The following is a 12,690-nucleotide window of genomic DNA, read 5'->3' as shown; positions in this document are numbered from 1 at the left end:
ATAAAATATATGAATATAACAGGATGAAGGCTTCCCAGAAAAACAGGACCCAAACTACACAAAGATTGTAATAGAACTATGTTCAAAGAATCACAGTCTATGTAATGCAAAGACAAAACCAATTGGCAGACTTACAGTTTATTCTGAATGTGCCAATAGTGCTATCACACATGGACTTACCATCAGGGAATCACTGGGGAAACATTAGGGAAGCGTGTGTGTGTGTAACCCCGAAGTGCTTCCCCAGCGTCAGGGAATCATGAGCTCCCTCTAGCATCCTGAAATCGTTCAGGGAGAGTGACTTTCTTATTAACAGAAATTTTACGTTAATAGGAAAGTCACTCTCCATGAATGATTCCAGGATGCTAGAGGGAAGCTAGAGGGAGCTCACAATTCCCTGATACTGGGGAAGTGCTTCAGGGTTACACACATGCATGCTTCCTTAATGTTTTCCCAGCAATTCCCTGACAGTAAGCCCATATGTGATAATCTTCAAGGATATGTATTTCTCAATTAGCTGAACTTCCTAAGCATACAGAAAGGTTCAGGAAAAATTGGGATATAGCTCTACTAACAGAATCAAGTTGTTTCACTAGAGGTCAGTATAACACACAAAATGATAATGATGACAAAAAAGGATAAATCTTCCCCACCGGGAAAACTGCAAGGATAATGAAATCTAGAATTCAGACTAAATCTCCTTGAATCTCAACCTTGTTTCCCCCTTTATCTGTTTAATCCTTCATTTATTATGTTTCTCATCTATGTAATAAAATTCCCAATCATAATGCAAGTCATGCAAGGTGATTAATAATTCTGGTCCCTTCTTTATATTTTATGCACTTAATGTTTTACTGTTTTATTTTGCTTACAATTTATCTCACCTTTGAATGAAAAATAGCATATAGAAAAAAAAAGTTAATCTCAGGCCTGATGCAGACCAGCACTTTGTGCCAGCCTGTGGGTGGAGTTGGGGTGCAGCATCCGCACACTGGATGCCCTAACCCCGCCACCAGGGCACCATTTTGGTCCACACGGCATGAACTATCATGACACCCCTCCAGTGCTGCATCCACATGACGAAGCACTGAAGAGGTGTTATAAAGCCATGTTGTCACAGCTATGGCACCCCTTGGAGAGTGCAAAAAGGAGCCGCTTTTTGCACTCTCCGGAGACCGGATTGGGGCCATTGCATCAGGTTGCCGTGGTCCCAATCCAGCCAGTAAAGGGACGGTCTATATAGCCCCTCACTTCTCTATTATGGTATGTGGTAGGATCAAATTTACTTCTAAGAAAGAAGCCATAGAATCACCCTCATAGCTTGCAAAAAGTTTTTGGATGACACTGGATGGGATTGTATGAGCTATAGTCCAAAAAAGTTAAATTTCAAGATGTCATTTTGTTGGTAATAATTTCAATGAAGTAATGGTGTGTATCTGCAAACTGACTACATTTATTTATTCTGTAATGCATAAACCTTCCCTAGAAATCCATTCAAATACCCTTAACTCATTTGCCAAACCTTAAATCCTTTAAATGCTCTTTGTCCCTGCTTCTCTTTCTCTCACAGTCATAGAGGATGCTAATAAATTATGATTTATATTTGCTGTAGCAAAGCCTAATGCTCCCTTAAATCTTTCTCACATCTTTTAATTAGGCTAGCACATTTGGCGCACTGAAGGGCATTCATCATATATACAAATGTAAAACATAGCCACCATCTCTTGGAAGCCTGTGTACTATTAAGCTTTAATGAAGGCATGACACATTTCTCTTTAGGCAGGATGTCACGGCAACATTACTCTTTTTATTTACCCATCTCATAATAGCTAAGCAAACATACCCATGATATCTCCTTTGCTGTGCTTTACAGAGCTAGGAATCTGTGACTGAAATACAGAATTTAATACCTACAGCCTTAAGAAAAAGTTACCTAAAGGTACAGCCCTAAAGATTAAAACTTGAGGAAGATAGAGGGTGAAGGAAAACAGTGGCTTGGTGTCAGGATTCTGACAGATCCTGTCCCAAGAAGTGGTTTGCCGTTGTTTTGATTACTGATATTCTTTTCACTTTAATATTGGTAATGCACATATTTGATAAAAGTGTTGGATTTTCATATAGACACATTAATGATATTATCAACTGGATGTAACATATAATTGAGGCTTAGTAGTTTAGCTGATGGGAGTTGTAGTGTTTGCTCTGGGAAAAAAATTGCCTGTGTGGGAGGATACTGGTACTGAATTGCATCAAGGTCAGTCTCCTGGGAAACCTGAAAGGGGCTAAAGTGTATGTGTGTGAGAGGGTCAGTTAAACAGGGGTGCAAGTATGTTTTGGCTTTTGAACAAATCAAGGTAAAGCCCATGAATTTACAGTGTCGGGCACTGCTTATTCTATGCTTATGTTCAGGATTATGATAGTTCTGTCTACAAAAGGCATAACCATTCTCCAGGTATTGAAATAAAGTTTTGGTGTTGGAATACTGAAGACTGGTTTACTGAACCAAGGGGAGTAGTCAGTTCCTTACACTTGGTGGTGGTGGGGAGAGCTCCCTCTTCATTCACTTCAGTTCACTCTCAGGTTGCATCTGTGTTGCAGAATTAATGCACTGCTGACACCGCTTTAACTGCTCTGGCTCAATGCTATGGAATTATGGAATTTGCAGTTTTGTGAGTTCTGTAGCTTACTCTGTCAGAGCTCTAGTGCCACAATAAACCACAAATCCCAGGATTCCATAGGATGGAGTCATGGAGAGTTAAAGCAGTGTCAAACTGTATTATTTTTGCAGTGCAATTACAGCCTTAGTGGATGAACACACCGCCCCAAGGGGCGGCCTGCAGCAGCCTCTGTGTTTGCTGCATCAGGGCTGTGGCAACCACATGCTGCGGCCCCGATCTGGCCTTTTTGCAGTGCAAAAAGGAGCTGCAAAAAGCAGCTCCATTTTGCGCTGTGGAAAGGGTGCCTTAGCCACCAGCACTATGGCATTTCAGTGCTCCTTTGGCACTGCGTCATCTGGACACTGCACCAGAGGAGCTCTGTGTTGCCGCCTGCCAAGGCATACTGGCATAGAGGCGGAGTCAGGGTGTGTGCCATGTGAACACCACATCCCCACTCCACCCCAATGCTAGCCTTTATCACTGGTATGTCGAGGCTGTTAGTCAGCTCAGACAAAAAGCCAAAATTTCATGAAAAATGATAGTGAATGTTTTGAAGCATTTAGAGGACAACCCAATTTCTTGCAATGATTGCCACATTCATAATATGTAGCATATCGTGGCCCAACTGTTTTGTACATATGGAGTTGTCAGAGGTACCATCTTGTCCTTCTCTCTCTCTCCCTCTCTCACTTTTAAAACATAATTGTTTGATTTTCTAATTTACAACCAAAGAAAAGTAAGAAGAATAGCCAGCACCAGCCCTGGGTGCAGTCCACCAGTTTCTTTTTCATCCTTGGAATGCCCAGTTTCTGTTCCACCTGTGGGCAGTCCCAGGCCAGGGCAGATAAAGGTATAGATAGCATACACAGATCCAGAATATGAAATTCAGCAGAAATATTCAGTCAAGCTGGCAAAAGCTACGAGCCAGTACTTCTATATATGGGTTAGCCAATCCACAAGCTCTGCATTGCTTTGCCAGTTAGAAGGTCTAGTTTCTTAAAACTTTCCTCTAAAAGCTCAGAAGCCAGACAGTGCACACTCCATAGAGGTCTCTCATCCCTGGCTCAGTTATCACACCTAAACTGAATTCATAATCTGATGTTGCTTGGCTGCATGTGTCCCTGTTTTCCTTTGTCAAATGTTACAGGGTATACAATTCAGGTATCCCCCCACCTTGTGTGATGAAGAAACATGGTGAGAAAGGCAGACCTATACTCACTATCTGTAATATTTTGCCCTTCTAGCCATGTGTATATATGGAGGCTCTGCTTGTGATGTGGTGCCCTGTACAGTTTAAGGAGGGAGTCCATGGGCACCTGCTATTTCAGGCTCCCTACTATAGACAGGTGCTCTCCCTTTGCTTGGTGCGGCATACTTGCTAAAACTGGGAGATAGATTGTCCAGATAAGGAATTGGGAAGTGGCTGCCTGTATACCCCATACCCAATAGTGGCTGAAGGCTTCCATGCCAATGGGCAATAATCTGCTCTAGGTTTTAATCTGACCTGTAAATGAGCTAGCCAAACTGTTGGACCTATTTTGTGGGCATGGTTCAGCACCTTGGAAAAACTCCTTTAAATTCTGGATTCACTGGCCCATAGACATGGAAGCCACTGGCTGCCACTGCCTCTACTTTGTGCTTGGGATCCTGATGTAGGACATCAGCTAAGATTAGCTTTTAGGATTCCATGGGTTGCCTTGCCTATGTTTTATACGAAGGTGGGTAGAATTGTGTTAAAGTAAATCACAACTACATCTACACCCTGTCTGGGCTGTTAAAGGTGTTGCCACACAAAACCCAGATCAGTAAGGAAACCTAGAGCATCTTCCAGCCAGCATCTATCATTCTTCTTTCATTCATTCCCTCTTTCTTTCTCTTTTTAGTTTAGTACTATTGGCAAATAGGAGGCATGATGTGTAATTCAATTACCTACACAGCCTGGCAAACCTTCAATTCCTGTTCTCTGATTATAGTTCTAACTAGACTTTTAGAAGAAAGTTCCTAAGTTAATTTCATTGGTTCAGCTGGATTCTTATTAAAACAATGTGCAGAAAGTAAGTTCACTAAGAGGAAGAGGGCAAAGGTTAGGGAGGAAACATTCCTATTAAAGCTAAAGTGTGTGACAGTCTCAGTGCCAGTGTGTTCTTTCCTAAGTTCTTCCAGCACACACTAGAAATGGTAGAATGTACTTTCCCTACCTTATGTAGGACCTTAGAATTAACACAGAATGAATGCTATGTGTTGTCCATCAATAGAGTTAAATAAGAGAAGGGAGAAAGAAAGGCAGTTATTGGTGGGGATGCAGAATTTGTTTCTGTATTATGGGCTTCCCATCCCAAAAAAGAAAGAAAGAAAGAAAGAAAGAAAGAAAGAAAGAAAGCGGGGGGGGAGGGGAGAAAGAAAGGCAGTTTTTGGTGGGGACACAGTGCCTTGTCTTTTCAGTAATCATACCATCTGGAAAACATTTGACTGTGAAGCACAGGCCTTCTAAGTACATGCAGGCATGTATGCTACTCAAGCACCCAGAGCCTGTCAGCTCCTCATGCCAATAGCCTGCTATAGTCACACAGGAGATTGCATTTCTCACACTCCACATCCACTCATGCCAGCCAGTCTGATCTAACTGCATTGGTCAGGGTGTGTATGTAATGCATTGCTATGTTGGGGTCAAAAAAGTGGAATGTATGGCATGTGTTGTATTTATTAGGTTTTAAATGTGTGCTTTTCAATCTGTTTTTTAAAAACAAAATTGTGGTTTAATGTTTATCTAACTTTTGTATTAAGGGTTTTTTAGATACTGTTATTGTTGCATTATGCTGGCTATTTGCTGTAATAAATGAATTGAATTGAATTATTGTGTGCCTTCAAGTTGTTTCTGACTTGTGATGACCCTGAGACAAACCTATTACAGTTTATTTTGGAGCTGAAAGTGTGGAAACATGGAAAGTCATAAAAAGATGTGTTAAACATGGGCAGAAGGACTTTCTGCAACAGCTTGTGTGACTGCAGCATTTTCACTTATGGGGATGGCTGTTGGATTCCCAGGGCACATGCTGTGGTTATGGCAGCAGTGGAACAGCTCTGGGTTTTAGTTTGAACTCAAAAGGAACTGCTCAAGGTGCTGAACCAAAATATACCAAATATAATTACAGTATCTTGGATAACTTTTAAAAGTTCAGTCTAGAAGCCAAAGTGAATTCATTATGCCTATGACATGGGAATCACCAGCCATTTCTGGATAAAGGGGTCTGTATTCTATTGCACTGACCAGAATAAACCCATTGAATCAATGGGATTTGCCTATGTATTGACTTAACATTCAGGTCAATGAGTGGACTTGCTCTAGTTGAGACAGATTGACAGGAGGCCAACCAAGGTGTGACTACCAGTTTGCTTTGGTACCAGAACTTTCTTATACTACAGATTTAAGAACTACATTGTGTATCTTTTGTGCAGTACAGTCACAGAAGTGAGAATTTGATCAGGCAGGTTAGGCTGGCATAGGTGGGACAATAACAGATGGGTGTATAAAATCTTTTGTGTAGGCAGCATTCTCCAAATTTCTATCTGTAGTGTATCTTCATTGGAAAGAATTGGTCCCATGTTATGATTATCCACTTCTGGCTAGAATGGGGATAGACAGGAAGCCAGATGTGCATTGGCTGCTTCCCAGCATGATTGAAAACATTCCTCTATCTCCACTGGCAATGCTTCTTGTGGCTACTGAACTTTGTCTGAGCAGCAGCAAAGCTTGAAATTGGAATTTAAGGAACATGGAGCAGCCATTTGCCAATTATGCCCAAACAAACAAATGTGCCTTCAACTGAGCCATCCCAGTTTCTAGTAAATGAATTTAACAATAAATGTATGGGGGGGATTGGTCCCCTTTCCAGAACCACTTTGGATGGCTAGCTGGACAGCAAGCAACAAAAATAATGACTGGCATCCTGTTAGTCAGTTACAACATCCTAAATTGTACTTTGGACATTGTAACTAGGGATCTGTGCTGCTGGTTATTTAGGCACTGCAAGATGACGCATCCAGTTCCTTCCCACCAGTGAGTGACAGCACAGGGAGCAGAAATAGAGACTCTCATAGGGTCTTGCTGCAACTCTTCATTGCAATGTTGCTTGCTGGTGGGAGGGGGCTGATTATATGATCCTCTGGCACCGTGCTTGGCAGTAGCACAGATCTCCTTTGCAGATCCACTTTTGAAGTGGGGTTCAGGGGTCAGATAGAGAATTTGAATCTAGCTAAGTCATTGTGACTACGTGTTTGTTACAGGATCTGGAGTGCTATTTTTTCTTTTTAATTTTTTTCCTGTCCAGTTGGCAAGTTGCTGATTTAGATTTATGAATAAGAAGAAATAGGCAGCAAATTGAGCAGCATTTGTGACAAAAGTGACAGTGACTACAAGTTGCAATCCAACTAAAGAGATTTCCCCCTCCCTGACTTCTTTATGCTCTTTATGCTGTTTCATGATGTACTGAAAGACTGCCCACACTGACAACAAAATAATAATGCAATTAAAGAATACTTTATTTCTCTCCCCCAGGGCACACATTCTCTCTCTTAGACTAAAGCAAGGAGGAGGAATGGATGAGTTTGCAGAAAAAATCCTGTAAGAAAACTTCTCATTTCATATGGACAGCTGACTATTCTGTTGTCTCTCAGCACTGAGGCTTGCAAAAATATACAGACATTTTAAGTCTACACATTTCCTCATTCCAGTTTAAAGGAACTTATTCCCAGGATTGTAGGATTTCAAACCTGTAGGATTGCAACCTAGAGTTGCCATTCCTTTTTGTGGAGGATGAAAGTATTTGCCCTGTCCCTTTGCATTACTGCCTTTGTTTATGCTGGTGCAGCCAATCTCCTGCATGGCTGAACAGCTGAGATTTGCCTGCCACCCAGGGTGTCAGTTTTATATTTCACAGAGCCATGATTTATTTATTAGTGTATTTTATATATTTCTTGCCCCCCTTTCAAGTCCATGGTGGCATACAATATATAAAGAGCAAAACCTCATATCAAATAAATCATTAAACACACCCCTTAAGTTTAAACACCATGTGGTTCACAAAACCATCCAGTTAAAACAAATTACAATTTCAAATACCTGCCAACAACAAATATCATGAAACCCTTTCTATTAAATGCCAGCAGGAATAAGTATACTTTCAAAGCCTTTTCAAAAGCATTCCCACAGAGAGCCAGCTGTAGATCTCTGGGGAGAGGAGGGATTCCATAGGGCAAAGGAAGCTCCAGGAGAGCTGTTTGGTGAGAAACCACCAATCTTATTCTCTTGGAACTGTCCAAAATTATTTCTGAACCCCCTATTTATTTGTGAATAGTTTTTCCTAAACCAGAAGGAGGCAAGAGGAAGCACATCTACAGTGGTATTTTTATTTCATTGCCTTGGATGATATGCAAATATTTATGTAGGACACAAGAGGGGTTTCCTTTTTCTATTTGGATGGAACTTTCTAAAACAATGGAATTTCATGGTCTTTGAGGCTAGATTGCCAATGATGCCTTTTGGAACAAATGCTGCAGGGGTCTTGCTGGCTTGGAGCCCCATGGTACAGCTGGTACCATATATACTCTCTTTCTCTCTCTTTCCCCCCTCTCTCCCTAGGCACTCACCCACCTACTCTTCCTGTACTATGAAGTTGTCTATGTTACAAAGCAGTGCAGTGCATGAAAGACACCAATGGCTCAGAGGACAAATTAAGCAGCTTATTGCTTGGGCAAATAAGCTGGCTTACCTCCTCCGGCTTCAATTCTGATCCGGGATGCCCCTGGATGTTATCATACCTAAATCACCACTGATCTAGGTGGGATGCTGCTGCCCGGATGCATCCTGGGTCAAAGTCTTGCTTAGCCAGCACTTTTTTTTTTTTTAAGTCAGGGAGCTTCTGACTTAAAACATTGGTTGGCTGAGCAAGGCTTCAACCTGGGATGCATCCAGGTGGTGGCATCCCACCTAGATTGGTGGTGATCCAGAACTGAAGCTGGAAGAGGTAAGCCGGCTTATTTTCCCAAGCGATGAGCTCCTAAGTCTTTATTACACGAACTCCATTCTTAGATAGGAAAGTTACTGAGGGAGCTATTCTAATCTAGCTACATCTCTAGCATGATCTGAGAGAAGAGAGAGGATGAGAAGAGGAGTGGAAAGTTTCCCTGAGAGTTTGCATCAGAGAGGAGTCAGGATAGCTAGACAGAGAGGGACGTCACTCCAGCTCACTCAAACTATCTAACCCTATCACTACTGCACAGTCTGGGGCATTACCTCTTTCAGTGCAGAGTGTTGTTGCATTTGCAACAGTCTAGAAAGAAATGATTCAAGAAAGTGGGAGACTGTGGGTCTCTTTTTCTCTACACTCTCCAGACATTGGTGGCATTTAGCCTATAACCCAGCCCCATTTTCCATGTGTGGAACAAGTGAAAATTTGGGTGGTTCACCATGGTCCTTGCCGCTGAGGCTTTGGTCTTAGTCATATCTGTTGGAACCCATACAGTGAGGATGACCAGAGTTATTCCTTTCCTCAGGTGTTCTTAGGCCGCAGCACAGCCAGACCCGATTTTCTGCAGCATAAAGCCAGCACATGAGCTCACACGCTTGCACAAAGAGATAATTGTTTCAGGGGCCCACTATCTTAATCCAGCCCCAATGTTTCCTATCATATCAGTGCCCAGGATGTCTGTAAAGCCCATTATATGGGCTGTAGAGGGAGAGCTGAAAAATGCCACTGTGAAGCTTCCCAGGATTAGGGACTGACGAGGTAGCAGGAATTTCTGAGGGTCTAGATCCTATATTCTGAAAGTTCATTCTGATGAATAGATTATGGGAACCACAACTGCAATTTTAGGTTGGCAGAGGATGGCCAGGGTATTTTTTGCTATTTCTGGAGACTCAAAGCCTCTGTCTAAAATTCTATTTGCAAGCAAAGTAGAGATTTTAGAGATATAGTGCTAAGGAAACATTCATGAATGGTGGCAGGTCTTATACCTTGGAGGTTCCAACATCGATGATGATGATGATGATGATGATGATGATGATGATGATGATTATTATTATATTAATAAAATAGTATTCTACGATGAACACGCCATGGGTCAGCGTAAGAGGGGCACCCCAAAGAAGAGATACAAGGACTCCCTGAAACAACATCTCAGGCTTGGCCAAATTGATCACCAACAATGGTCCGCCCTGGCCTCGCATTGGGAGGCATGGAGACGCACTATCCATGATGCTGCAGCCTTTTTTGAAAGCTCACGTTGAACAAGTCTCGAAGAGAAACGACAACGCAGAAAGAACCACAACTCGGAAACATCACACAAGGAGACTTTCTGCTGCGCTTTCTGCAACCAGACTTGTTTATCTTTGATCAGCCTTTTTAGTCATCAACGTGCTTGTAGAAAGTGCGGGATGAGTCCTTCCTGAATCTTCGTTCGGGAAGAAAACCCAGAGATTATTATTATTATATCCTACCTTTCTCCCAATATAGGGAATCAAGGGAGCAAACAGCAGATTTAAAACAATACAATTTAAAAACCATACAGCATTAAAATGTATAAATTTAAAATTTAAAACATAATTAAATCATTTTAAAAGTTAAAATAGTTATGAGTTAAAATGAAATGTTACAATACAAAATTTTAAATAGCACAACATTCCCAGACATTATCAATTTGCAAAGGCCTGCTAACACAAGAATGTCTTCATCTGCCTCTAGGACAGCAGAGACGGAGCCATCCTGGCCTCACTACAGAGGGAGTTCCAAAGCTTGGGAGCAGCCACTGAGAAGGCCCTCTCTCTTGTTCCTACCAAACATACCTGAGAGGGTGGTGGGACAGAGAGAAGGGCCTCTCTGTCCCACCACCCTCTCAGAGTATAGGCCTCTGCTCTGAGGCCTATACTCTGGTGGGCTCATACAGGGAGATATGGTCCTTCAAATAGCTTGGGCCTGAGCCATATAGGGCTTTATAAGTCAAAACCATTTATGCTCTGTCTGTCTCTTTCTGTTCTCTCTCTCTCTCTCCATCCTGCTGCTCTTCCTCTTGCTCCAACAACTTCATACTTTCTTTTTCCTCTTCCACCTTTTCATTTAATGGGGGACAACAATCAGAGCGCCAAGTGATGAGCATTGAGGAGTTGTAGGGAAGTGACATGAGAGAGGGTTGCTGCATTATGGGACCCCTAAGAAGTGCAGGCCTCCAAATCTCCACCTTGCAGTTCTAGTGATGGAAACTATTCTGTACTTCCATTGGCTGCCCAGCTTAATGTGTAAAATTTCTATTGCGTTGATATATTCTACATTCATTCCTCCACTTCTGTCAAACTCCCTAAGCTGCTTTGATTTCCTCCAATTGGCTTGAAGCATTAAGGTGAGAGAAACAGATGGGATCTATTATGTTTGAAGATATCCTGCAATCTACAAAGGTGGTGTTCCTCTTCTAATTCTTCTCACAAATTCTGAAGGCCTCTGGGTTGGAGCTGTAAATATAGTAACTATCTGTAGAGAAATTAACTTGTTCATGGTAGTAGTTGGGGACAAAGAGATTTGACTCACATAGAAGGACAAGTTCAGGAAAGATGGCATTCATCTACTTAAGATGTATGGAAGACAAAATTGCACAATCTAAAGAACATACCTATCTTTCTCAGTGTGGCATAGTGATCTGAGCATTGGACTATGACTTTGGAGACCAGGCTTCAAATCTTTGCTCAGCTATGGAAACCCACGGAGGGACCTTGGGCAAGTCACACACTCTCGGCCTCATCATGACAGGTTCATTTAGGGATGCCATAAGGCAGAAATAACTTGAAGGCACGCAGCAGCAGGAGCAGCAACTGTTTCTCATAACTCTGCTCTGAGGCCTATAATATGTTGACTAAAATATCGTTAAAAACAATACACATTTGTTTATGTGCTTGAGGAAGTGCTTGTTGGCATTTTATGTTGTCTTCGTTTTAAAATCTTTGGCTCACACAAATTTTGGAGTACGTGACTCAAAGAGATAATAAATATAACCTGTATAACTATATCATCTCTATGTAAACACATCATGAGTATTTTGACCCAAGTGTGGTATATGTACTAATCAGTGAAATCCACATATAAACATTCAATACAAAAGTCTTCCGACCCATCAAGAGACATCTTTTATGCGCATATACCACTACCTAGTTGGACAGGTCAGTGAGATTTCCAGGTTGTATACAATGAAAGCCTTTTTCAAAAGTTAAATTGAACTGATGCACATCTTTAACACCATGGACAACCTTTATGGCCTAAGTTGTTAGCATAGCCCTCTCTGTGCACATGTTTCAGTGTATGCATAACTCTTTAAAAAAGGAAAAGAAGTAAAGTTATTATTTCACAAAGATACAACTATTCTGAGGTAATTTTATTTTTGTTGTCATTGTTTTTGATAAAAATATTACAGTATACAAGATAAAATTATTAAAGGTAAAAATACATTTGATTTATTTGTCTCTAAACAGTTATAACTACAGTACATGTTTTTATTATTTTTAATTTTTTTAAACAAATAGAACTATTAATCTATTAGGCTATCTGTGTTCTCATCTGGCACTTAAGAACAGGTCACAGGTCACCTTCTGGGTCTGCTTATTATTAATCATCATTAGCTGATATCTAATGTTGTTGTATAGGTGCATCTTGTAAACAAATAGTACAACTTTCTGGTACCATAGTATCAAGGTGTGCTTTGATCAGCTGAAACCATATTTCTTCCCGCAGAGAAACACAGCTGAATTTTCAGTTGCACCAATGTAGTTTAGTTAATGCTAGTGTCCACTTGGAAGAGTGCAGTATGAAGATACCATTAGTGAGGCCTGTAAATGTTTCCCTAAAACATTTTAATTTTGAAAAAATCAAAACAAAAACCTTTCCCTTAGAATTAAACAAATTGAATCAAAGGGTTTTGCTAAGAAATTTCACATTTTTTTGGAATGTCCTAAACAGATCAAGATGGTTGATCAAGACTGAGGTGTTCCTGATTC

The sequence above is a fragment of the Sceloporus occidentalis genome, unplaced genomic scaffold (assembly GCF_023333645.1).
Source record: "Sceloporus occidentalis isolate IW3139 unplaced genomic scaffold, rSceOcc1.0.p SCAF_1, whole genome shotgun sequence".
Classification (NCBI taxonomy): Eukaryota; Metazoa; Chordata; class Lepidosauria; order Squamata; family Phrynosomatidae; genus Sceloporus; species Sceloporus occidentalis.
Note: the sequence above shows the minus strand (reverse complement) of the source record.